At 40.6% G+C, this 26,700-nt stretch overlaps 1 protein-coding gene and 1 long non-coding RNA gene across 5 annotated transcripts in view; one reads left to right on the forward strand and one right to left on the reverse strand.

Moving 5' to 3' along the window:
* The window catches only part of LOC310755162, a 63,168-nt gene extending 48,893 nt beyond the window's left edge, over positions 1–14,275 (forward strand). The window contains exons 4-5 of the long non-coding RNA XR_014544196.1: positions 8,566–8,657; positions 13,954–14,275. This is a non-coding gene — a long non-coding RNA (uncharacterized lncRNA). The remainder of the gene's footprint in view (positions 1–8,565; positions 8,658–13,953) is intronic.
* Positions 1–26,700, reverse strand: part of KCNIP1 (potassium voltage-gated channel interacting protein 1) — a 556,014-nt gene that overhangs the window by 400,199 nt on the left and 129,115 nt on the right. The window lies entirely within an intron of this gene.

Genomic DNA, 26,700 nt, shown 5'->3' on the forward strand with positions numbered 1-26,700 from the left:
CATGTGTGGTGTCTCCATGCTCTGGACTGGCTGCCTCTCTGCCTCTCTGTAGGTCAGAGGCCATTTCCCAGTAGTACTATGTGTGATGCATCAGGAGAAGGTGATTAGGCAACAAAAACAGTCAACCATGACTATTAACAGGGAAGGGTCGTTGCTACCAGGGTGCCAAGATCAGGTGGACTTTAGTCAGGATGAGGATGGCATGTTTTTTTCCCAGCCAACCATTAGTTACCACCTAAAACCCATTCTTTACCAAGTTCTTTTGGGGCAGTATTTTGTAGGTATGTCCATTATCAATACATCCACCCATGTTCTGAAAGTAACCACATGTAGAAATCCATCAAGTTGCCTCTTCTGCCAGGTTTTTAGAGGTGCAATTTCTTGAGGTCACTTTGCATTGTACACATTGCTAGCTTCATTTTGTTGTTAGTTCGTGCTATGTTTCTTTTGTATTGGTATTTTAATTGGTTTAAATTCTTCAAAAGGCACATGCTAATGTCAACAGTCCAGCAATGTAGTCAGCTTATAGTTACAAAGTAAGCTGGTATCATATAAACTCATTCTATGCTCTGTTACCAGAACTGTCTAGGATGACACTTAAGGGTGAGCTATGTGAAAACTGTATGACATAATAGTTGGGGAACCACTGTCCACATCATTGTAGACTGTGCTGATTTTATTTAAGAAGTATAGCAAAGTTTTCTAGAGAACTTGCACTAGGCAGTGCTCAATAAGATACTATAAATCATCATAAAACAATGCAAAAGCATTGAGCAGCAAATTATAAAAAGGACACCAGTTCTTACTCCAAAAATCTGCCGAAAGTGCTTGCCTTGCTTCCTAAATACAGAGATCCACTGGAAAACAATTTCCATGAAGATGTCGTAACAGTGAGGGTTCTACCCCTTTGGCAGAAATTGCCCCCACATTTTATACACCAAACAAAGAATGGGATGTCACTGCACCAGTGCTAAACTCAAGCTGACTGATAGTTTTCATAGTACAAACTAGGGATGCAGCAGATTCAAATGAATCCCAAATCTTGAACCAAAGATTCAGGAGGGATTCTGGGCCTGCCAGAGGCATCCCAAAGTGAAGCAGGGTGTCCCAAAGCATTTTGCGGCACACCAGCAATTCAGACCTAAAAAAATGGCTCAAACAAGTGTCTGCTAAAAGCAAAACCGATGCTTCTGAGCTTACTCAATAAGGGAAATGCCAGGGTGTGAAGAGGGACGAAGAGGGGCTCCATTGTGACTACTAGTTCAAAGAGGGCTCTTTTTGTTGAAGAAGTAGTAGCAGGCAGAAGTTTGCCACTTTCCAGTCCTCTGACTGAAGCTGTAGGGGATGTTAGTTTGGTAAAAGTGAAGATTGCAGAAGAGTTGCTAAGATCTCAGAAGTCAGGTAGTATTGGCCAGAAAGGCACAGTCCCCCCACCCTCCAAGAAATAGAATTATCAGCTCAGGGCAAGCAACAATGGAGGACTTAGGGTGGGAAAGTACAGGACTGGGAGGCGGAAACTTACAACAATCGCACTACCCTACTTCCATCCTCAAAATCTAAGTTATGCCACTGCAGGGAACCACTGCAGTTATCCTGAAATTTGGAAGGATTCATTCCCTCAAAGGGGGCAAGCATGTCTGATAATTCCATCTAATTCTGTAAAATAAATAAATAACTGTTTCCTTTTAAAATAAATAAATAAATATTAAAGGTTTCTAGTCTTAAAACTCCTAAACCAGGGGTCAGCAACCTTTTTCAGCCATGGGCCGGTCCACCATCCTTCAGACCATGTGGTGGGCCGGACTGTATTTTGAAGGGAAAAAATGAATGAATTCCTATGCCCCACAAATAACCCAGAGACGCATTTTAAATAAAAGCACACATTCTATTCATGTAAAAACACCAGGCAGGCCCCACAAATAATCCAGAGATGCATTTTAAATAAAAGGACGCATTCTACTCATGTAAAAACACGCTGATTCCCGGACAGTCCACAGGCCAGATTGAGAAGGCGACTGGGCTGGATCCGGCTCACGGGCCTTAGGTTGCCTACCCCTGTCCTAGACCTATCTGTGTGTAATTTAGCAGGTTGGATCCACTATGGAGGGTCAAGTCCACCTGTAAATTTCATCCAATTCTGTTTAAAAAGAGAAAGAGAAAGTTATAGGAGTTTTAAAAAACAACAACGTAATAGTGAAGCAGGGAAGCAAGGCACTTTGTTTCTCTGAAGTTGATTTGGCCTCAGACCCTTAGCCAAATTGGAAGATTCTGAAGCACTTTAGATCAAAGCAAACCCTTTTTTTAAAGTCCCAAATTGAGATCCAAGCCAAATCTTGAATTCAGTGCATACCTCAAATATAAACCACTAGGCAAATTAATGGAGTGACTTTACACTATTAGACTACTAACTGGTTTCTGTAGTCAACACAGAGACCAATAGCATATTAGGATATTCCAACAGATGAGCTAATACAGTACATCTCCTTAGAATGATAGCATTTGATTCAGCACATCACATTCCAAAATCAATAGAGAAATCCTTTTTGCATTGGGCTGTGGTTTGCTGTCTTTGGTTAAAAGAACACAATGTTGCTCTTGGCCCTACAGAAATACAAATCCAATGTTGGATATAAAATACTCTTTAATTGTCTATTGATTGTTCTTAAGATTTTTGTCTCCAAAACCTAGTTCAATGTATTCACAGAGAACTTATGCCTTAGTAAAATCTTTGCAAGAATATTGATCTAGAGACGGGACACTAAAATCATGATGTCTCAAGTAAAAATGTGCTACAATTATAAAGACTCCGTCTGCTCTGTGTTGTGCTCTCAAAATGGCACCTGATTTTGATACTGTTTGCCAGCTTTCCCCAACATGGGGCTCTCCAGATTTTTGGACTACAACTCCCATCAGCCTCAGCCAGCTTGGCCAATGGAAAAGGATGATAGGAGCTGTAGTCCAAAACATCAGAGGGCAGCAGTTTGGAGTCCATTGCCTTGATTCACCATCCTCTAGACAGCAGCACAAAGGCTGTTGCACTAGGGCAATAATAATGGTTGAGTAATATGAAATCTAGCACAACTGTTGTGCCTCAGAAGCTGGCTTTGCAACAGGAAGTATCAGGGTTACAGCAATCTGTTGCACAACCAACCAAGAGAACCATGCTAGCTTCCTGTACAAGCCATTCTGCTAGCACAAGTAGCTAAGGGACTTCAACTTAGCACTACATTTAATTCATCCCCATGAAGTCCAATACAGTGGTACCTTGGGTTACAAATGCTTCGGGTTACAAATGCTTCAGGTTACAGACTCTGCTAACCCAGAAGTAGTACCTCGGCTTAAGAACTTTACCTCAGGATGAGAACAGAAATCGAGCGGCGGCAGCGCAGTGGCAGCAGGAGGCTCCATTAGCTAAAGTGGTACCTCAGGTTAAGAACAGTTTCAGGTTAAGAACGGACCTCTGGAATGAATTAAGTTCATAACCAGAGGTACCACTGTACCCTGTTTCCTACAGTGGCCAACCAGAAGCTTCCAGGAAATCTATAAGTAGGGCTTGAAGACAATGTCCTTTCCACTGTTGCTTCTCAGTGGTATCAGGAGCATTCCACATAGCTGTCATGCCTAATGAGGATCAAGAGAGCACATGGCTCGATGCATCTCTAAAAGGACCCTGTCCATTTCATTAGGCTGCATCAGCTAAAACTGAGCTCATAACACAAGGTTAAATGTGGCATTGGACCCCTAAACAGAGGCCAATGACTGGCAGCAAGGTTCTCTCAGATGTGAGTAACTTTGCTCTCAAAGTAAAGTTTGGTCATAGAGCAAAGCAAAATGGACATAGAGGAGCTCAATGGGCACTAGAGGTCCATCTACCACAGCAGGTGTGGTTATCTCTGGACCACTTGGAAACGTTCTGCTAGGAAATTCCCCAGAACATTGAGGAATCCCTTGGATTTAAAAAGAGGTGGTCTGACCATGAGAAAGGATTACTGTGGACTGCTCCTGCTTTCAGACAGCCCCTCTCATCACTTGGAGTGAAACTAATGGGTGTGCTTTGCTCTTTGTGTTAGGCCAGCTATCTCTGGTGACAGCCATATCATAGCCATGGAGGCTAGGAAATCCTGAGCTGAACTGACTGCAGTTTCAGCTGAACTGAGATCACCCTGAGCAATTGTCTTGTTGATCCCCCGACACCCAATGGCAATCTTCTCTTGACCTTCTGGCCCAGCTCAGTGCCAATTCTAGTACATGGGGGGGGGGGAGAGGTGAATCAGGTCCAGACCACCCAGTTTGCCCATCCAAGTCTCTGAGTAATGTGTGACAAGTCAGCTCCCTGATTCATGATTAAATCATGAAAGAGTGTTTTATTATTACAGTTGGCTTTTAATTTATCACATAGCATTAAACACATCATGACCCAAACAAATAAGTGATTCTTCAGGGCAGCATTGTTTTGTAGCTCTATGGGACAGAGATAGCAAATTGGTCACAAGTGTCCAGGTGCTGCTCATTAAACTAACCCTCATTAAAGTAACAAAAAAATCATATATTCTTAATACTGCACTATGTTAGTTCCTAGCTCCCTTCAGAGAGGGATGCCAGAGACACTGACTGTGGGAAGGGCATGTATGCTCCCAGCCCCCTACAGCCCTTATGCCCTTGTATATTCAGGCTGAACACTTGAAAACGGCTCCTTTATCCATTGGCCACTTCAGCATTCACTTGCCTGACTTGAATACTGGCACTGAGCCTACCCTCCAGATCATTAGGTACCAGCCAACATGGTTAGAAAAATTAACACACAATAAAATAAATGGAGATAAAATGTGTAATGGCTAACACAGCATGTCCTCAGCTCAAGCACATCAGTCAATGATGCATTTTGCAATTAAAGCCTTGCAGGAAAGAATTAAAGAGATATTAATTATTTATTGCTGTTTTGTTTTTGCAATTACTCTCCACTGAATTTCCCCTTCATTGCATCACAAATAAAGTTCATTTGTAAGGCACTTCAACCTCTGTCTCTCCAGCAAAATCTTGCTGTTTGGTCTCAGAATACATTTAAGTATTATTGATATAGAAGAGCTATAATTCAAGCAGCCCAGATTTGAAAAGTATCTGGTTTCTCACAAATACATGTTGATTGCCCTCCAGTATGAGAAGCTAGGACTCCAGCTCCTGAGTTAGACCGGACCAAAAGAATAGCATCCTTACCTCGACCAGCCTTACACGCCATCAAGCTGGTGTACCAGAGGAGGTAGCACAAGTGGCAAAAGATAGCAGAGAAGCAGCAGGATACCAGACACCAAGGCACAGGGCTGCCCATTTAAGGATCTTCATAATCAAGCAAGAGGGTGGGGGCCTGGAAGGGGTAGCCAGGGTCCAGGATATATAAATATTCAGTTAGCATGCAGCACTCATTGAAATATGTCATTCCTTCCTTCGGGCCTTTTTAGGCTTCTGAGGCAGCCTGTCTCTGACCATTCTTGATTTCACCTTCTACTATATAATTTTCAAGATGATATTAACTTATCATCACCCTGCTCTGGTTAGCTGGTCCAGGGCACTGTGTGACTGGCTTCCTCCCAACTCCTGTTGAAGTTTCCCTGGCCTGGACACCCATAGAAGAAATGGAAAAATTGAGCAGCCTGCTCAATATAATTAAATTAAGGCATAACTGAGTAAATATACAGGTGGCATTGGTCATCAATTGGTTACACCAGAAGAATGAAACCAGTTAATGAGATATTTTTTCCATTGAAAACAGTAAAGGCGCCTTACAACATGAGGAAAAAGTGCACTCTTTTTTCTTGAATTTTGCAAATCAACATTCCACCGTAAGGTGTGTGTTTAAAGATAACTGAACTGTCTCCTACTGTGTTTCATAAATTAACATGTCAGCATTCACATCTGTGAAATCAGTTTATTAACTTGGCATTTGGCATCTGTGTACACCAATAAAGATCAAAGACAACATAGGACAAGACAAAATGTAAACTGCTATAAGAAATGGATCAAGTGACCATCATAAATCCAGGGCGCATGTAAGCTGTGGGTTGATACTGTTGCAGCAATGCCATCTCTCTCTGAGACACACATGCTCATTAACCCCAGACTGAAATGGGCTTATGTCACAGCTATGTAGATGTAAATAATGACCCACATCTGACGGTATTCCATAGTTTTTCAATAGAGGCAATCTAATGTACTTTCAAATGTGAAAAGGGTGTGTGTAGGAAGATATGCATGTGAATTATAAATGCAAAGAGGAAAGCAGTCTCAACTTTCAGGTGTGCCATTGTAAACAATGGCTGAGTCTTAGTCAGCCTATGAATTTCACTACTCCACAGAATTAATATTGTGCAGTCTGTTTTGTTCCTGGTGAAGTTCATAGCCAGCTGGAAGTCCAGCCCAACAGGGGTTCTAGCAGGGAATCTAGTTCAAGACAATCTAGTTCAGGTTGTGCTTTGTACCCTGGAGAGTCACATGAACAGAATCAAATATAGCTTTGGCAGTAGACAACCATAGATTGGCTCTTACATAGGGCTGTAGCGCATTCTATGTGGTTTGTTCAACGTCTGATGGCAGAAGTCTCTTGTAACTAATGAGCCTTGCCTTTGAGCAACTTAACAAGCTCTTAACAAGTGTTTGGGGGTGTGGGGACTATGGCTCCACCAAGGTTTCCAGGCTGGAATCCTTAGAATACAATATGATAGCACAACACCAGCTAGGATGTCACCTAGGGCTTTTAAGGAAGCAGGGCCACATGGGGTTGCTGCTACCTTCTTGCTTACCTCCTCTATTTCATCATTTCCTTAAGAGTCCACTGTCCAATCCCTCATGCACAGGGATTCTGACCTTAGCACCATGGCATAGAAGGGTTGCACAAAGAACATGACCCATTTAATTTCATATTGTCAGAGGGAAGGGACAGAGAGACTGAAATCCTAAGCATACTTCACTGAGACATCAAATGCAATCCTATTACATTTATTAAGAAGTAAATTCCACTGGGTTCAGTTTACTCCCTAGTAAGCAGACTTCAGATTGCAATATTACTTTCCAGTAACTCAACGGGGCTTATGCCAAATACACATATATAACATTGGACCATATGTTTCAAATCAGGCATAGGCAAACTCGTCCTCCAAATGTTTTGGGACTGCAACTCCCATCAAATCATCTGGAGGGCCGAGTTTGCCTATGCCTGTTACAAACTGATAGTTGCATATTGACATTTGTATTCAAAACCAAGAAAGATAATGGATAAAAAGTAACAGTTTGGAGCTACAATTTCTAGTGCATTGAAACTGGCAGAAATTTTACATTAATGCCATGAACTTCTCATTGCAAAGGGAGTGCAAAGGGGACTATCATGTCTTTCCATATGGTTAACAGTAGGACGGAGGCAGTCTCTCATTTGTTCACTGTGCACTTGATATTGTCATGCTGTTCAAGAATTGTGTGTCTGCAGTTTTTGCACAACTGGCAAAATGTTGAGCTAGGAAGATGATTTTTTTTAAAAAGGGGGGCATATACTCTTGCAGAACTAGACAAGATATATGTAGTGTGAATTCTAATTTCCCCATTATACAGTAGTTTTTGTTACAGTTAGCAAAATCCAGCATGCTGTGGCAGTCAAAGGGCTAATGAGACTCAGTTCAAATTCACACTCCGCCACGAAGTTCACTATGCAGCACTGGGGCAATAGCAATCTCACAGCCTAACATACCTTACAGGGTTGTGGTGAAGATAACAAACCTCACCTACAGTACAACGAGGGCTATGAACTTTGGGGTAAGGTGGAAACAGGAGCTAGGAAAAAGAGATCCAGAGGATTCTGAGAAGAATGACAGTTCAGCCTCCACTCACCCTTTGGCAGAAATTGGGATGTGCAGAGGAGAAGTGGGATTGCACTTAAGTTCCTGGCAGGATCTTGAGCTTTGCTTCTTGTTTGCTTACTGCAAGCCTGCACTGCTGAGAAACTGCATGTAAAAGCCATGGTAAAGCTTATACATCTTGGAGCTGTTTCCTTCATACTTTCCAGGTTTATTTAAATCTCTTTCTCTCCCCTTAGTCAGCTAACAAAAACAAACACTGAAGAGGAAGGTTTGAGCTTTCTATTTTAAAAAAGAGAGTTCTGAAGTACAGGAGTTTATTCATCATTTCCTTTGAAACTGCCTGGTTAAGTACGAACAGTTCCAGTAATAAAGAGATGGTTCTAATTCAGCTACAAGGGAAATCTGTCTCCCTCTCAAGCACCCCTGTGGCTAAAGAATTAATTAGGAAATGCTTTTCAATTAGATTAATTGTTTCACTGCTTACTCCTCAGGTCAAAAGAGTGCATAAAAATTACAGACTGAAGCAGTCATGTTAGGTGCAGCTAGACAAAATCAGTTTATTTCATATCCATGCCACTTCCAGATGTATTTCCCCTCATAACTAAGTTATGTCCCATTGAAAACTTTAAGCTGCATTTTCTCACTGCAAGCAATTAGCAAATATGCATTTCTAAACATTTTCTCTTTTTTAAAAACATCCATGCTTAAAAACGTATTTTGATAGGTTTGAGCTGAGGACTGCACTAGAACATTCAGAAAATGAGAAAACTAGTAGATAACTGAGTTCTAATCTGCATGTTGGAAGGTGCCAATCAGGTAAGTGTTCCCTGAAATTTGCAGAAACTGAATTCTAGAAGCATCGCTAGATGCTATTCTCAACAGTTGGCATGTCTCCATATGAGGCACAAAGCATGACTAACCTCCTAGTCTATTCCACTGAAATGTGTGGACCAGCACAATTTGTACAGTTGAACTGAGAAAAAGAGAAATTCTTACAGGCTCTCCAGGGTAGCGGCACAGGGTATGCTATTTTTCACTCCCCAGGGAATCTGGAGGGCAGCAGCAGTTAATAGAGACAAAGGTCACCAAGCAATGAAAAAGAGCGCAGTGGATGCAGTAGTGCCTGTGGGGAACAGAGGACACAGCTGTATCTCTAGCTGCACATATAAACCTTTAATGAACTGCCAGCTTTAAGCGCTTCAGTTTCATTCTGTGCCATTCTCATGCATCATCATCATCATGCTTCTATAAAAAAGGGGGAGTAATAAGCAGGTAGATGTGGAAGAAGCACCTCAGCTTAGCTTGAACAACCAACAGATGAAAAGGAGATTAGCCCAATGGAAAGAGTCATATTAAGTTACTTAAGGCCTGCCATAGCAGTCAATTTACCTATGCTCCATGTGGGTTCTGGAATACAAAGCTTAGTGACATGAGGACACTACCACATGGCTCCTTGTTTGAAGAATATAGGAGAAACCCACACTATGGAATCTTCCCAAGCTCCAGTTCCCACATTCCTAAAGGAAGGGGCTTCAAACTATGGGGATAAGCCTTGGAAAGTCTGAGGAATTTTGTCCTAGATCATACCTGATGCAAATCAAGGAAACCATTCCACTATAAGTCCTATCTGAAATTTGGGGCTCAGATAGCCTGCACAAATGCAGTTATCTAGATTCATTTGTATTGCATCCAGCATGTCAGGACTGATACGAGTGCTGAACAAAATAAACAAAATCAGGGTATAATCTTGACCTAAAATATGATCCAAATTGTTTAACAGAAAAACAAAAAGCAACACAGATTTCCTTTATTATATCTAGTCAGCACAATATGTTTTGCACAATGATTTACTATGGGCATACCAAGACCAGATCTCATAATGAGGGCATAAGATTAAAGGGCTGTATTCAACATAGTGCTAAATAGTTTCATCATTGCAAGGATATCTGCTTGTGCAATGGAATTTCCTCTGCCTCTTCTCCCACCCATGCCCTGCCGAACAAATCTTTTCTAAGTGTTTCCCCCAGACACACCAACTCTAGGGGGCAGAGGTGTCGTCAGCCACCTCAATATTTCTTGGCAAATGGCTCAACCACCCTGAATATTGAGGGCTCAGAAGAGGCCAAACTTCTGAGCTGAGCGTGGTGCAGCATCAAAGGCAGGCTCCTCCTGAGTGTGAGAGAGGAGGAGCTGCGGTCATTGAAACTGTATGGTGCTGGGCAAGGCCTTCTCCCAACGATGCATGTGCATCACGTGTCACACATTACATGTCAGCATGTGATGTCACAGGTGCCCATCAGCTATGTAATGCATCGCTGCCCCTCCCAAATCTTTGGCCCAAGGTGACACCTTTGGTTTCTCCAATCCTCCAGAGCAGGAAATTTAGGTCCAGTTTGGAATACACTTGGGATACACACAAGCTAGAAATCTCAGGAATCCAAGACCCCTAGATCCAAAGAAAAAATCAGCCTGAGGTGCAAGAGTAATTCCCACAACTGGCATATTGTTCTGCCTCCACCCACAGCATACTCTTTTATGCACAGAGTGGCAATGGAGGAACCACACGAATGCACAAATGCATATCCTGAAGTGCATATCACAAGCTATAGTACTGGATCTCAGCTAAACACTCTTAGACCTTAATAGGGATGCATTAGCTACATTGTTTAAATATGTACATTAAGTTAAACCTAATGAAAGCTAGATGAAAATTATGCTGTTGATTTTTAGAAAGAATGCTAGCTTTTTTAAAAAACAAAAACAAAAGCCACCCTTGCAATTAGCTTGAAGATTTTTAAAAAGACAAGCTAGACTGTTCCCCATTCACCACTGGCAACGCTTCTCTAAACTATGTTGTTACAGTGTGTCAGTGGTAGACATACTAAGTTTGAAATTACTTGAGAGTTTGGTAAACAGGAGGAGGGAAGAGGAATATAATTTGCCATGGATATAGGTAAAAGTAGCTGAACCAAAGAGAAACAAGAAACGGATGTGCAGTCTGGTTCTCAAGCAGCTAGAGCTTAACTTGTTGGAAGACAATGTGATGCTCTCCAGATGTTTTGGAGTGGACTATAACACCCATCATGCCTGACCATTGGCCATGCTGGTCAGGGCTGAAGAGAGTTGTAACCTACAACATCTAGAGGGCACCATATTGGCTATACCAGATTTAACTGAGGTATTTTTCCTCCTCCATGACACTCCATTTACTGTGCCCTTTCCAAAACTGAAATGCCTTCACTACATTGCAGTCAAGCAGAGCCACTGCCAACATTTCAGAATGAGATTTCAGCAATGCTTCTTTTCCTTAAAAAATGTTTAGGGGGACTCTCATTTTCCTACTCATATTGAAATACTGTCCCTCAATGATGCCAAACTTAGATTCACAAACTGTTTAGGGGTATTTGTCCCCCTGCATCCCCCTAGAAAAAAAGCACTGGATTTCAGTAATAGCAGAGAACAGTGTGATCTCATGACTCTTTCTGTGGCAAAAATAAAATAAAAATGCAGCTGACCATACCCACGGCAGTTATTTAAACTGTCCAATTTCTTAAGGGTAGCAAAAATGTTATGCATGTAATCAGCATCTTGTTCATGGGCTCCGCCATCTTGTTAAGTCTTTGTTAATAGGGCTCTGGCCCCTTAGCTGTTTCTATTACCAAAAATATAAAGGTAATCAGTCATCTATAAGCTGAGCAAAGAGAGAAAATGATTATTACAAGGAGGTATGAGCTGTTAATGACACTTGAGACTTTGTCTGGAGTTCTAGATGCAATCAGGCATCAGCATAAAACGTCAAGTGCCTGGAAATTCAGCAATGGAAAAGAGATTCATCCAGAAATATATGCCTAACATGCTATCCATTAAACCTTGATCTCTATCGTGAAAAAGCAACATACATCCACATCTGATCTAACTCTAGTTTCACTCACAGCAATAGCAAAGGACAACAAAGGCATCAAACACCTGGCACATCCTTTTGCCATCTGCTTAAATTGTCCTAATGCAATTCTTACATGGTTATTGCAGATGCCACTCAGACTGCTTAGTGCAGTCATTTAATCCTATGGCAAAGTCATAGCATAGCAGTACTATTGGTTTCCCACCAATATCACTAATTTCTTTGTAATTGTTTGGTAAATAGTTGATGAGTTCTTAAAAATGGTCCTAACACAGTAGTATCCTGAAAGGGAACATTAATTTAGAAGTGTGTTTAGGGAGGAGGGAATAGGTTGTGGGTTTTAGCAATTACTCTTCCACAGCTAAACATAAATGGCTTGAAGACCATGCTAGTAACACTTTGAAACCTCATTAGTTGATGCTAACCAAACAGCAATTGTTCTTCCTGATCCATTGCTTTCAGGGCTACCCACCAACACACATGTTCTAATTATCATCACCTGCTTCCCCTTCTGGCACATATCTCCTACCAAAAATAAATAAATAAATAAATAAATTTTCAATTGTCTCAGTTTGGATTCTGATATTAGAATTTTTATCTAAGATCCTAACACCTTAATTTAAGGGGCTGAAACTTGACATCAATGTTTAGAATCCAGCATTTTGATTGTATGAATTTTCTTCCTTTTCAATAAAGTTGACTGAGTTCTACTGAAAAAAGTCATATTGATAACTGGGGGAAAAGTTGGGATGTTACATGCTGGTGCTGAATATCAAATATTTCTAGGTTTTAATTTTCACAAAGCAGAATTGTGAAGGGATGTTGGGTTTTTGTGCATGTTCATTTCAATGCTGTATCAAACTAGCATAACTGAGACCATGTTGAGAAAAATAGACAGAAAGGTTGGCTTTGAAAGAAGCCTAATGCTTGTGTTAGCTTGAGATATCTCAATAAATAATTCAGATATGAACTGTCCTAGGGGTACACACATTTCAGGATCATTTTTTTAAAGAAAATGAAACAGCAGCTCTTCATCTGATGAGCAAATGTTACAACAAAATAAGCTCTTTGCTTTAACCGCATACTGAAAATACTTAATGTTTTGCTTAATTTTGTATGTACCAAATATCCACTTGAATGTCCTCTTGGTCTAGCCAAGCAGGATCTAGCTTAATTATAGCTCTGATGCATGAGATTTACAAATAGTTTAAAGATACTAAATTTATAGCAGATTCTAGTTTCCTGTCCCTTGTACTTTATTTATTACAGAAGTGTAAGCAGTGCAATAAAAAAAGGAAAGGAAAGCCCCTCTTTGCTGCAATGCAGGTGTGCACATAGAGTTTATGCTGTACAAAATGGACTGCAGCAAAGTTTCCTGGAAATGTAATTTAACACTCCAGAGTCAATTCCCTTTCTCTCTGATATAATGTTTAATGCCATATCTTTCAAGTTTCTGAACCAAACCAACTGCATTAATCATCTTACTGCTGCTGTTGTTTTTCTTTTCGTTCTTTTTTTGGAGGGGGTGGGGGAGAAAGGCTACTCAAACCGTATTTGTAATTGTGTCTGTTTCATTTGGAATACTTTAGCAACCCAGCTCAAGATCAGTTCAGTTCAGTATCAAAAAGGAAAGCACAGATATGATATATGTGCTTATAAAAAATGGGACATCTTCTAAAAAAGGAGGTGTGGGGACACTTTCTCAAGTTCATTCTGAAATTCACATTTCTTTTAACTTTTTATTCACCTCCCACTTTATATATTTGTAAAGCTCTGATATTCAGTTTGTTTTTTTAAGGAAACATATGCATGGACAAATGCATTCACCCCCTCAGCCTGTATTATATAGTTTGCCATGGCATTAGTTATAATGGCCTGTTTTTTATTAACCGGAATCAGGGACCCCTTTGGGGGCTGACCAGGGCATGTTAAATTATATAAATACTTTCAGTTAACAAAAATCCACTTGCTGCAACTTTCCATATGGGGTTGTCTGAGACACCTTTTGGCTAACACATTTCATTTGAACTACCACCATCAGATTTGCTCTCCTCAACCTGAACATGTGGGTGTCCAGATTTACAGTATCTTAAAGGGGGAAAAACCATGCTAGGTCTACTCTCCTACAGTAAGCAAGTACTGTTTTGGGCAGGACAGGCAGATAAGACAGTGATCAAATAACCAACTCCAGATTTTTTCAATCACCTCCAGGTTTCTACTTCAAGAGAATGCATTAAAGGAATCAAGATAAAGGAGCTAGAGATACCAGAAACTTCATAAAAAGAAAATAAATGTTTTATTTTCCCTCCATTCATTCAGTGACTAGCATGAAGCACCACCATCCTCATGCAAGGAGATTCCTAAGACCCATAGAGACGGCATGAGCAAGCAGAAGTCCTTTGAGCCGTGGCCACAAGCACTTGCTCAAGCTATCTACTCTGTGCTTCAGAGTGCTTAGTGCAGAAGAACTATGATTTGGTGAAGAGAAAACCAGTACCAAATCAAACAGGACCTGGGTCTTACAAGTTCCAACATGTAGTTTATGCTTTAGAAAGTGTAAATTGGGAAGTCTATTGATTCTTGTCAGACTGGTTAAACACAGAGCAAAAACATCCTTGGCTGTATTAAAGCAAAGAAAAGTGCCTATGTCCTTGTTTGCTCTCATGAAAGGAAAGCTTTTAGTAGATAAAGTATTCTTTAAAAGACAGAAGGTTGGAGCTTTGGGTTTTTGTCACATCAGAGCTTGTTAGCAGTTAACAACTACGGTATTCTCTTCAGAAAAGGCTTACTATTGTCTGAATATTTCTCTACCCCTTAGCCAGACCTACTTTAAATTATTGCTAATATGCTAAGGACAGTAAAAACACTCATCTAGAATAATTATGAAGACTTGTCCAATTTTTATTTCTAAGTTACAATCAGTACATTTTCAGGAAGCTATGGATACAATCCACAAGATTGCAGATGAAAATAAAACGTAATGACGTAATAAGTGATCAACATAGATGAACGAGTCTAAGGATGAATAGGAAATGTACCATCCCTAAATGTCTGCAAGAGATTGCACATGTCAGTCCAAGTGCTTCCACTTGATCATTTGCAATACGTATGATTCCTAGACACAAAACTGGTCCCAAAGTGCTAATCTCATCTAATCAAGCTCCTACTCCACTCAAGGTCAATGCCATTTTCTGAACCATAATTCCAGCTTTTTCTTTTTAGGTACACAGTTACTGTGCATGTGCATATACCCCAAAATATGCTAAGTATATAATTAAAATACCTGATGATGAAGCAAAATTGGTGCTGTCCTAAAAGAATGAAAGGGCAGCACCTATTTTGCTTCATTTCTCTTTTTTACAATTACATAAATCATCATCATCATATATTTTAATATTTTATTATGATAACTTATGTAAGTTTTGCAATGCATTCAAAATCTGAGACCAACAGAATGTCCTTTTGAAGATGAGGAAATAAATCAATACTCCAGAAAGTGGTCAGTTGGATACAAATGTACAATTGGATTTCCAATCGTACAAAATCCTTGACTGGGCAGAATCTTGATTATTTTCCTTAGTAAGGACTGTAATATTATCCATTTTATAGCACTCTTTTTTTTGTGTGGTTTTTTTTTAAATATAATCTTTGCCCCACATTGCATTTACTATTCTTGCTGTACACAGAGATCATGTAACTTTGTCTGCATGATCTTTTTAATGGTTTGGGTCACTTTACACGACCCTCTCAAATGGGACCTACATGAAACATTAGATCTAAGTTCTAATCAGAATAGACGATTGCAATTAATCATCCTAAATTAGTTTTGTGCATTAACTTCAATGGATTTACTCTGAGTCGGACTACAACTCACAATTGGCTGCAACTCACACTCTAAATTCACGCCCCAAAAAATATGTAACTGATTAAATAAAGAGTCTACACAGGCTCAAGGTAGAACTCAGGAATTTAGAAACAGCGACTACCAGAAGCAGGAAAACACCCTGCATGTACATTTGCCACAGGAGTTGATTTTATTCTCTGCATTTTTCTTGAAGCTGTGGGAAAATAATATCCACTGTCCCCCTAGAAGGTAAAAAACCATTTTGGGATTCAGGAAGGGTATCCGGATACAGTTAGTTCAACCCCTGTATATGGCATTTATTGACCTAAGGCCTTCAACATTGTAAACCATACTGTCCTGTGAACTGTCCTTCTGAAAATTGGCTACCCGGAAAAATTTATGAACATCCAGCTCCTCCACAATAATATGACGGCAACAATTGCAGATAACAATGGCTCTCAAAGTGAACCATTCACAGTGGTACCAGGCGTTAAACAGGGATGTGTTGTCGCCCCAACTCTATTTATTATTTTCATAACCATGATCCTACACACTGTCAAAGGGAAACTTCCCACCAGGGTAGAAATCATATATTGAACAGATGGAAAGCTCTTCAATTTGAGTAGGCTGAAAGCAAAGAAAAGGTTACCATAACTTCCGTCATAGAGCTTCAATATGCTGATAACGTAGTGTGTGCACACTCAGAGGATGACCTCCAAACTATCCTAAATATCTTTGTAGTAGCTTACGGAAAGCTTGGCCTATTGCTCAATATCCAAAAAAAACACAAAGTGCTGCACCAACAAGCACAAAACAGCCCCTCCGTAATGCCACAAATCCAACTTAACATTGGAAAATGTTGATCATTTTTCCTACTTAGGCAGTTACAGTATCTTTCCACAAGGGCCGACACTGATGCTGAAATCCAGCATCACCTGAGCTGTGCTAGTGCAGCTTTCTCCCAATTGAAGCATAGAGTGTTTGAGGATCAGAACATTCACAGAGAAACCAAAATGCTTATTTGCAAAGCTATTGTACTACCAACTTTACTGTGAAACATGGACCACTTATAAACTTATAAACGCCATCTCCAACTCCTCTAAAGATTCCATCAATGGTGTCTCTGAAAATTTTTACATATCACTTGGAAAAATATGCAAACTAATGTCAGTGTACTGGAAAAAGCAAAGATCACTGGTGTCAAAGCAATGATTCCTCATCATCAACTTCGTTGGACTGGTCATGTTGTCCAGATGCCTGATTATCATCTTCCAAAGCAACTACTCTATTCCCAACTTAAGAATGGTAAGTGTAATGCCAGTGGACAACAAAAGAGGTTTAAAGTCTCTCTCAAGGCAAATCTTTAAAAATGTAGTATAAACACTGACAACTGGGAAACACTGAGCTACGAGTGCTGCAATTGGAGAACAGCCTTCACCAAAGGCGTCATGGACTTTGAAGATGCACAAACTCAGGGCCAAAGGGAGAAACGAGCTAAGAGGAAGGCACATTTGGCAAATGTTCACCATGATCAACTCCCACCCGAAAACTTATGTCTCCACTGTGGAAGGATGTGCGGATCCAGAATTGGCCTCCATAGTCACTTATAGACACACTGTTAGGACCACATTCATGGAAGACAATCTTACTCGGCTATGAGTGATCACCAAAGAAGAAGAAGACATTTGACACAACTTTGTAAACTTTGTGTTGAAATCAAGTATTCTGAAGAGCACTTTTAACAGGAAACACATGACATCTTTATTAATGAGACAAAACCAATGTGGGTAGCAATGGTGCCAGATTCAACGAACATAGATCACAGCCCTGACCTTTGAAAACCACAGTCTGGTTTTCAGTTAGTTCAGGTGCAGCATTATCCTGTGTCCAAAACAAGTTTTATAAGGATCATAATGATGTATTTTGCAGGACTGCTGAGACATCCTGCTTAGAAAGTGCATGGAGTGCAGGCAGCCAGTTCCCTGCTTTCAAACACAGACAATAGCTTACATTACATATTTCAGCTACATTCCCAAGAGAACAATATAAAACATTATTCAGACCGTTACACATACCCCTTAGTCTTATTTCTGAAATGCACAATAAAATGTACCTTGTCCTCTTTGCCGTACCACACACAACACCCCACCCCAATTCTCTATAGGCCTTTTGGTGCTACGCAGCTAGAAAAAAACTGATTTACTTTCATAATTCTACTCTTAAAATGCTAGTGATAAAGAACCATAAATACCACAAATTTGCTGCAAACCCTTGAGAAGTCTACCTGACAGATGCACTGAAGCTTTGATATCTTTCTCTTTATTTGGTGATATGATTTACATCACTGATAAGGCAATTAAATTTATTTTACGCATTAGCAGATGGTGAAGTAGGAACTTCCTTTTGTTCCCTGTGTAAAGTTATTTGTATTTACTACCTGTATCAGCCTGCCCAGGTCCTTAGATCAGAACGGACATCCAGCCTCTTGCCGTTTCAGCACCACGTGAAGTTAACTAGGTGATAATAAGGGATAGGATTTTCTCTGTGGTGGTGCCCCCAATTATGGAATGGCCTGGAAGAGCAACTGGCATTAACACCTGCCTGTTTGCCCAGGCAATCATGGGGTGCAAGTCTGCTGCTGCAATTGATATGCTGGATTTTTTATTCTATATTTAGTTTGCATTATGACCTGGTATTCTTTTGTGTGGATTGTTGTAACCCACCCTGGAATCAACTGATGAAGAGCAGGTAATAAATAAACACAATAAACACAATTATGTTTGTATCATAATTGTATTGGTTTGTGACCATACAGATTAATTCATTCATCCAAATGGGTATAAAATCTGATTTCAGAAGATAGCTCAGTTGGTTGGAGCGTGGTGCTGATAATGCCAAGGTTGCAGGTTTGATTTCTGTATGGGGCAGCTGCATATTCCTGCATTGCAAGGGAGTTGGAGTAGATGATCCTCCGGGTCCCTTCCAACTCTACAGTTATATGATTCTATAGTCCACACTATGAATCATTAACACACTTAAGAGTAGAGGCTATACATTACAGCCATCAATTCCCATGGATAATTTTCACTCCCAGCCCCAGTTGTTGTTGGCACCAAAACACAGTGAATTCCCCAGTCCATTCTGATCGCCATGAATGATACGGAATGAGGGTCATGGGTACATGCACTATGCAAATGCCCCCAATGTACATAATGATTGATGCAGTTATTGTCAAGAAGTTTATAAATGCAAAATTCATTATTCTATCCTCACTTGGGTGATTGCCATGAAAAGCAGTCTGAATTGGTAGAAAGTTAACAATGAATATACTACCTCGCTTTATAGGATTCCTGTGATTTGGCTATATTTATCAGATCCCAAATACTGTTCATTTGGCTATCATTGCATTTGCAAATGAACAGTCATCACATTTATTTCTGACACACAAACACAGTGTTTCCAGCAATACTGCTACAAGCGATGCATAAGGGGATGTGTCAGCATAATGCCAGCTATATCTGACAATCTGTTCAAGCAGCTGGAGCCCTTGTTTTCAATACTGTGGCATAACCAAATCCTGATGCCATTCCACATTATCCCAGCTCTGCACGTTGCTGACTAAAGTCACTGCAAACCTTATAACGTGACAGAAAATAACAATTACACACACACACACACACACACACACACACACACACACTTTTGTTTATTTATTCACATCCAAACTAACTCTCTCTTTCCAATAATAATTCCAGTAATATTATCATCTGTCCAGCTGGAAGGATGCCCTGAACCACTACACGCTTAATAAACATCTATCACCGTACATCAATGTCCATAAGGACTATCATTCTGGCATTTGGAAAACAACTGCAAGACAAAACCATTTTCAACATCAATTTCTGTAGTGAAGAGAGTGACATAAAATATTGAAAGGATTTTGATAAGCTAATGTCTATTTTATGACCAATATTCACATAGTTAATTTCAAGTGCTTACTTTAGAAACCTGGAGCAAAATGATGCTTGGGGAATTGCCCAGCCACAATTTGTATACATTTTTCTCACATCTGATCTAATGAGGTAGGCATGCAGGAAGACACCTTTGTGATGTGTCATCTAATTCCTGATTCTCTGTGGGACAGCAAGCCCAAAGGAGATGGTGGCCATCTCCCTGTTCTGGCCTGGTGTGGCAGGATTCCTGGGAGCCTCTGTGGTAACACAAGACTTCCAGGGAAGGCAGGGCTTCTTGGATATAAAAGGGAGCCCCAAACATGAGACGAGGCTTGTTCATATCAAGGCTTTTCCACTCACCACACTTCCTTCAGTCTCTCACTGGGAGCATTGCTGGTCACTAGTTGACAGGGCCAGAATGTTATTTTGCTCATACATGATTGGCCATCAGAAGGGCTGAAAAAGTGGTTATGACTTTGGAAAGTATACATGCATTACTGGGGTGGTTTGTCCATCTTTGGTCCCTCCACAAAACTCAGCTCTCACCTGTGGCTCCTAGAAGATGTGACTGGCTAGCTAAACTAGGTGAAGGTAGCCAATGGGACTCAAACCCTCAATGGGGTAGCCAATGGAACTTAAACCCTGCATGCAAAGACAGGTTCTAGTAGATTGTGCAAACGAGACCAATAGTGGGTCCAACGGTCAAGAAAGCAGTTTCTGCACATGCTATAGAGGGAAGTGAGGGGCAGGTGGCAGGTAGCTCATCTAGGGGAAGGAAAACTCTGGTGCTAAACCTCTGCTGCCTTGTGGGATATCTCCGAGAGAAGAAAAGGCAAAGGAGGTAGCCCTAAACAAATCTGGAGTGCAGATTGGATAACAACTTGTACGCCTTCTTCTGGCAACTCCTGCAGCGAAGCTGGTGCCCAGTGTATTGCTCTGCTTTTCTTTGGACCACATCAGCAAGGCCAAGAGTGCGGGCTTGTCATCCAGGCAGCCCAGGACCTGCATTAACACTACCCAGGCTTGCACCGCAGGGAGGTCACTGTGGTGCTGCTAACACAGTTGTTTTACTTCACCCCCAGAAGTTCACTCCATTGAGTCTCAAGACAGATTGATGCCAACAACAACCTATGTTCCATCAAGGGGCTCTTTACTTTAGGTTGCAGCCTTAAACATGGTTGGGGGATCTGTCAACAACAACAGCAACAACAACAACAACTGAAAATAACATACAGAAATGCATCTTAATCAGGAAAATGCTTTGCAAAAATAGGCAAAATAGCATTTAAATTTGTAAATTAGGATAAATCCATACTAAAAAGGTGATGAATTTTCAAGAGGATTACACACACTCACACTGATATGTAAATGTGGAGAACTGCACTTAAAAGTGAAAAAAATGAGAAACTGAGGGAAACAGAAATTAAGACAGATTCACCCATCCCTTGCAACATAACAAGAGCGTGGTTAACATTCCTGGCAATGTTATCACTGTAGTGGATTAAAATTCCCTGCGGTAACGGCAGGGCTTGCAATAATTCTGTTAACTATGTGAGGCGTGTGCAATGAAGCAAATAAAAAGTCTATATAATGGGGTCTTGTATCGAAGGCAAGTTTATAGCTCCAGTGAAAGCAATATCAATCTTATTATATAAGGATGGCAATCATAAATGTTCATTAGCTTGGGTGACAAAAGAAATGCTAGTGGTGGGGGAAGGATTTCCTTTTAATTTCTTACTCCAGGGAGAGGCACACTAATAGATAAAGGATCAAAATGTTCTGATTTTCAAGTGGGAGAAGAAGGCATCCTTCATTTGTTTCTGCAAGGTTATTGGACCAGATTTCATAAAATGCTGGCATTGAAATAAACGAGAAAGCCATTGATCACACAATACTTGTGGGGAACTGGTTGTTTTCTCTTTTGTGAAAGAGATAAGGACACAACTATTAACTCTGAAAACAAATGAAACATGTTGGTACATAATCAAGATTTTAGTTGGAAAAACACAGAAGGTTTTAATCGGAGTCCCCTTGGGACCAAGTTAAAACAATCCCTTTTCTCAGACATCACCTTTTTTTCTCTTGTTGACATTCTTTCTGGTGCTTGTCTGCACTAACCACTTTTTGTAGGGAACAGCATGAAGAATAGTCTTCTTCAACTGTTCATATCCCATATAAAGTAAAAAGGCAAGGGAGGACCCAGCTGCAATGAGTGCACAAGCTCTGCCATCTGCCACCATTCCACTTGCCCTTCACAAGCTGGAGGGCAACTGTCTGAAGCAGACAGCTAACTATATTCATGGAGGCTCCCCACACATTTTAGAACCTTGTAAAATCAGGTGAAACTGGCCATACAGTTGGTTGTGCAAAGAGAAGCAGTTTTGGAACCAGCAGAATGCCCTCATCTTATGAAATCTCAACCGATGACTGCATTGACCATCATAAAGAAACAGCATCCAGCCTACCCCTTATATTGTCAAAAATGTCAAAGCAACCTAGGTAGCTATCACCCCATAAATGAGCCCCATAAGGTAGTTATTCTCCAGGTGGTCCAAGAATGAGTGGAGGAGAGAGACGGCAATGTCTGCTGGCCCCACCTTCAAAATCCTAACGCTTACAGATCTCCATGTGTTGGGGGGTGGGTCTCAAGAGAAAGGTTGAGGCTAGCATGTATGACCCTGTTCTCCATGCCATGCCACACATTCTTGGAACACATGGAGAATACCTTCTGCATACAGCTAAAGTTTGAATACAAATGACATGAAGGAACAGCTTTCCTCCTCCACTGGCTCACTCTTTCCTCTAGTGTGGATTCCAGTCTCAAAAATTTAGAGGCTTAGTTTGTTACATCCAAGGAAGGGATAGTGAGCATTTTATAGCATGTTGGGGAAAGTCCTGCTCCCTATATAAAAGGTTATACTCTTCAAGAGGCTACTAAAATAGGCATTGTTAATACAAACACAATTTTGTTAACTGACTCTTTCAGGAACTCACCACTGCTGTTATTATAGAGAAGTACATATTATATTAGACTGCAGTCAATGTTATGCTGAATTCCCAAAGAACTAACATTCATTACGGGGTGATTGCTCACTAATGCACAGTAAAATTTAATAACTGAAACAATCATGATCCAACACCTTGAATCTATATCTGCTCCTCTGTGAAAAGAGTGTCATACACGTTTTAATGTTCTGCCCTGCATTCTATCCGCTAGGGAGTATGCTAAAGGCATTTTTATCCTTGCCAGGCAATTATGTGCAGAAAGTCTGAATTCTCTTTGGTCAGCTTCCATAGATATTTCCCTTTACCAGCATTAAAATGACAATTTAGTTTGCTATTAATATACTTCAATTAGAAGCAGAGAGGCTAATAACCTCGTTGGGTTTTACCAAGATCAGAAATATTCTCATTTCACAGCCCACTGGTTCTTTAGAGGCAACTGAGGATTCCCCACAAGTGAAGCTAAAACACTTATTGAGCTAGCTTTGCATACTAGACGCACATTCTCCTGCACTTGAATACAACAGCTATGCTGCTTACACCTAATTTATGGATCAGCCAATACACAGAGGCTCAAACTGCACATGACATTAATCAAGTGGTGTTTTCCTCCTGACAGCTTTCTAAAAAAATATGTATTAATAGACCTTGGGCCATTGACAATTAAGGTATTTAGTTTTGTGGGACCCACCTCTTACTTAATTTATATCATTTTATTCTGTTTGGAATAGCTTTTGACATCCTGGGACCTTATGGTGAAGACAGGGTAAGAAATATTATAAATAAATAGTGAAACAGCTACCTAGGCTGTTATCTGTAACTGGAGACTGTCATGGAAGAGAGCAGGAGAGTATTTCCTCCTTCCTCTTTTCCCTCTCCAGTTCTGCCCCTCCTTGCAGCTGTTTTTAGCAACTTGCAAGAAAACATGGATGAACAGCTATTCATTTTCCCACATAGAACTAAAAACAGCTCAGTTATGCCAACCTTTCCTTCCCCAGGTCAGCCATTGGAGATTTAGATTTTTTTGAGGGAGGGCTGTTGTCAGGGAGCAACATTCCACCAGTTTATTTGTTTATTATTATTATTATTCCTTAGCACCCTGGTTCCAAAATGTAGCAGTTTATCTAGAAAGGTAAGTTCAGCTTAGTACTGGCTGTGCAGGATGAATTAAGTTGCAGTTTCCCCAATTCTCCTTTAATATAGAGAAGCCAGTGACTTCCACCTACTGTTGCTATTCATAGGGTGACCAGTTATGCATTGTCAAAAAGAGGTCAAAATAATTTGCATGAAATTTGCATATGGCAATTTGGATGTATAGGTGCAAATTTAGAAATGACTGCTACAATTTAGATGGAAGTAGAATACATCTCACCATAGTGGGGAAGATACCAGGTGACTCGTGACCAACTGCTGCTAACTGTTGATGGGCAAGTTCAAGGCTTCTGTTTCCCTCTTTTGCTCCATTTACCCCTGCCACTGCTTCTCTGCTCTTTCCCCCCATGCAATATTTTATATTGCAAGATTTAAGTGTCATGCATACAGCTTGTTGTTGTTGTTTAGTCGTTTAATCATGTCCGACTCTTCGTGACCCCATGGACCAGAGCACGCCAGGCACTTCTGTTTTCCACTGCCTCCCGCAGTTTGGTCAAACTCATGCTCGTCCTCTGTCGTCCCCTTCTCCTTGTGCCCTCATGCATACAGCTAGTGCAACATAAATACGAACAATTCAAGACAAACATATTTCCCCCAGCAGAGGCTGCTGAAGAATTATTTGCAGCTATTACCGATTCAGAAGCCAGGCAAGGAGGTAGCCATGTCCTTACTTGACAACCATAACAGAATTGTGAACATTCTGTGACCTGAACCCCTCTGCGGAGCTCAGCAGCACCTCTTAGAAGTCTCTGTGGCCGGGGGAGCCACTAGGGCCGCATTGGAAGATGGCCGACAATACCATCTCTCCGACCCACACGGGGTAATTAAGAGGCTGTTATGGGAGTGGCAGCCTCCCTTGTTGCCCCAAGGGAATGGGGAACACTGCCCTTGCCTGCTGTGCCCATAAATCACCCCTAAATTCGAAAGAAGGGGGTGAGGGCACTAGGCAGAATGCCCCCGTGCGGACCTCGGCTCTCCTGGACGCTGTCTCTGATCGCGCACTAGCTGCAGCAATTTGGAATAATTAATTACAAAAGAAGCAAATGCACATATTTCAAGTGAAGAAGGGGAGTGAAGTCTGCTAATTTAAGTGACCTCTGCGAAAGAAGACGACGGGTTGGAGCAACAGGAATATTTTACGATGAAGATACACCAAAGGCTGGGTATGTCGGCAACGGGACTGAATGGGGGGGGGACCTTTTTTACTTTCCTTCTATGTGATTTACTAAGAACCCCTCCTCATTAGAACCGTCGGTTTAACTGACCCAAGCAGGATGATTAAGGTCTGTGTGGAGATAAACTTTAACCAAAAGTATGCTTTATGGAGATCGAGAAGCAATAAGAGCTTTTGGAATGGCGCAGCAATTAATTTAGAGTCGCCATCTTGCCAAAGGATTTATAGCCGGGAGGAGGAACGGACTTGTTTTCAGACTGCATTCCTGGTGAATCTCCTCAGAGGTTTGAGAAAGGAGGCAGATTGGCGAAGATTAATGACGCTAAGACTGTTTTGATGTATGGAAGTGATGTTATATGGAAAACGTCTGGATATGGCTACTGGATAAAAAAATAAAAATAATACCTATGCAGGATTACAAACTGTTTTAACCAGCTTGTGGAGACTATCAGAGGTGACAAAGAGAAAGGAAAAATATCTGAAAATAACAACAAGAGATGTGGAAAAACAATAAGAAAGGACTGGATAGTACTGTGAACATCATATGGTCAGATTTGTGGACATTAAAACAGCAGCAAGAAGCAAGAAGTTGATTGGATCCCCTTCAGAACTTGAAATATGGGTACCCCCAACAAAAATTTAAAATTCGGCTGTGTAATTTGGAATTTATGTAATTTGATTTGATTTGATGTGATTGGTCGGTTAATAAAAAATTATTCTTAGAAGTCTCTGTGGCCAACAAAATGGCGGCAGGATTGCACCAATGCTCATCTATGCAACCACATTTGCACTACTATTGGGATTTCAACAAGCAACACACGTGTTATAGCAAACAGCTAAGAACATATGGAGTACTCAGCATAGCTTTAAACAATTAACAACAGTGGTTTTAAAAACCAACAAGGATGTTCACCAGTGGCCCCACCAGTGGCCCCACCATGAAAGCAGCACACACTTTACAGTAGCACACATGGCTCTAGGAGGGATGTTTTCTTTTTTAAAAAATGGGATTCTTGTTTGAAAGATTCCCACTGATTTTTTTTAGTATCCAAAATCTTATTTCCACCACTAACTTAAACTCCAAGGTATAGCATTAAACTATGACCAATCAAGTCCCTTTGCATCAACATTTGCACCCATTGACACACACAAACGGCTCTTTGAGACTCCCTTTAAATACCCAGCCTTGAAATAGCAAAGCATAGGGACTTAGTAACCTAAATCCCCACAATAGTTTTAGCCCTGTTCCTTTCTTCCTTAGATAGAGAAGGAAATCTTTGGAAAGCTAACGTTTTAAAGGTATGAAGCCAATTACTTTTAAGGTGTGAGTGTCTCCCCATAGTTGAAGAGGTTTTTATGCACCTCTTGCCGGACATCTGGATCTGTTTTCTCATTAGAAAGATTTTGCAATAACTAGACATTTCCCCTAACTGGAAAAGAGTATAGCAACAAGGATATAAGAGCTAATACTGAATTTGGACAAACCTTTGACCCAGCCTTGAAGGAACATCTGAATCTAAATCTAAGTCCCTCTTTTTGCCATTTGCTTAATTTTTAGTGTCTCCCACTGTTCAGGGTGTGCTCTCAGGAGCAGAAAGTAATTCCGGAGACAGCAATGAAAGAAAACTTTCTCTGGATCTAACAATTTCATATTCTGATCTTTATTCAATCTTTCTTACTCGGATTTATAGCAATGCATAATTAAACACAATTCTCATTACAATGATGCAAAATTATAACCTGGTTATGATTCTGCAGGAATATTTATTTTATACACACACCACACAAGATCTAACTTAAAATTCATGTTTGAAAATATATTTTCATTTAAT

Source organism: Podarcis filfolensis (assembly GCF_964270895.1).
Source record: "Podarcis filfolensis genome assembly, chromosome: 2".
Classification (NCBI taxonomy): domain Eukaryota; kingdom Metazoa; phylum Chordata; class Lepidosauria; order Squamata; family Lacertidae; genus Podarcis; species Podarcis filfolensis.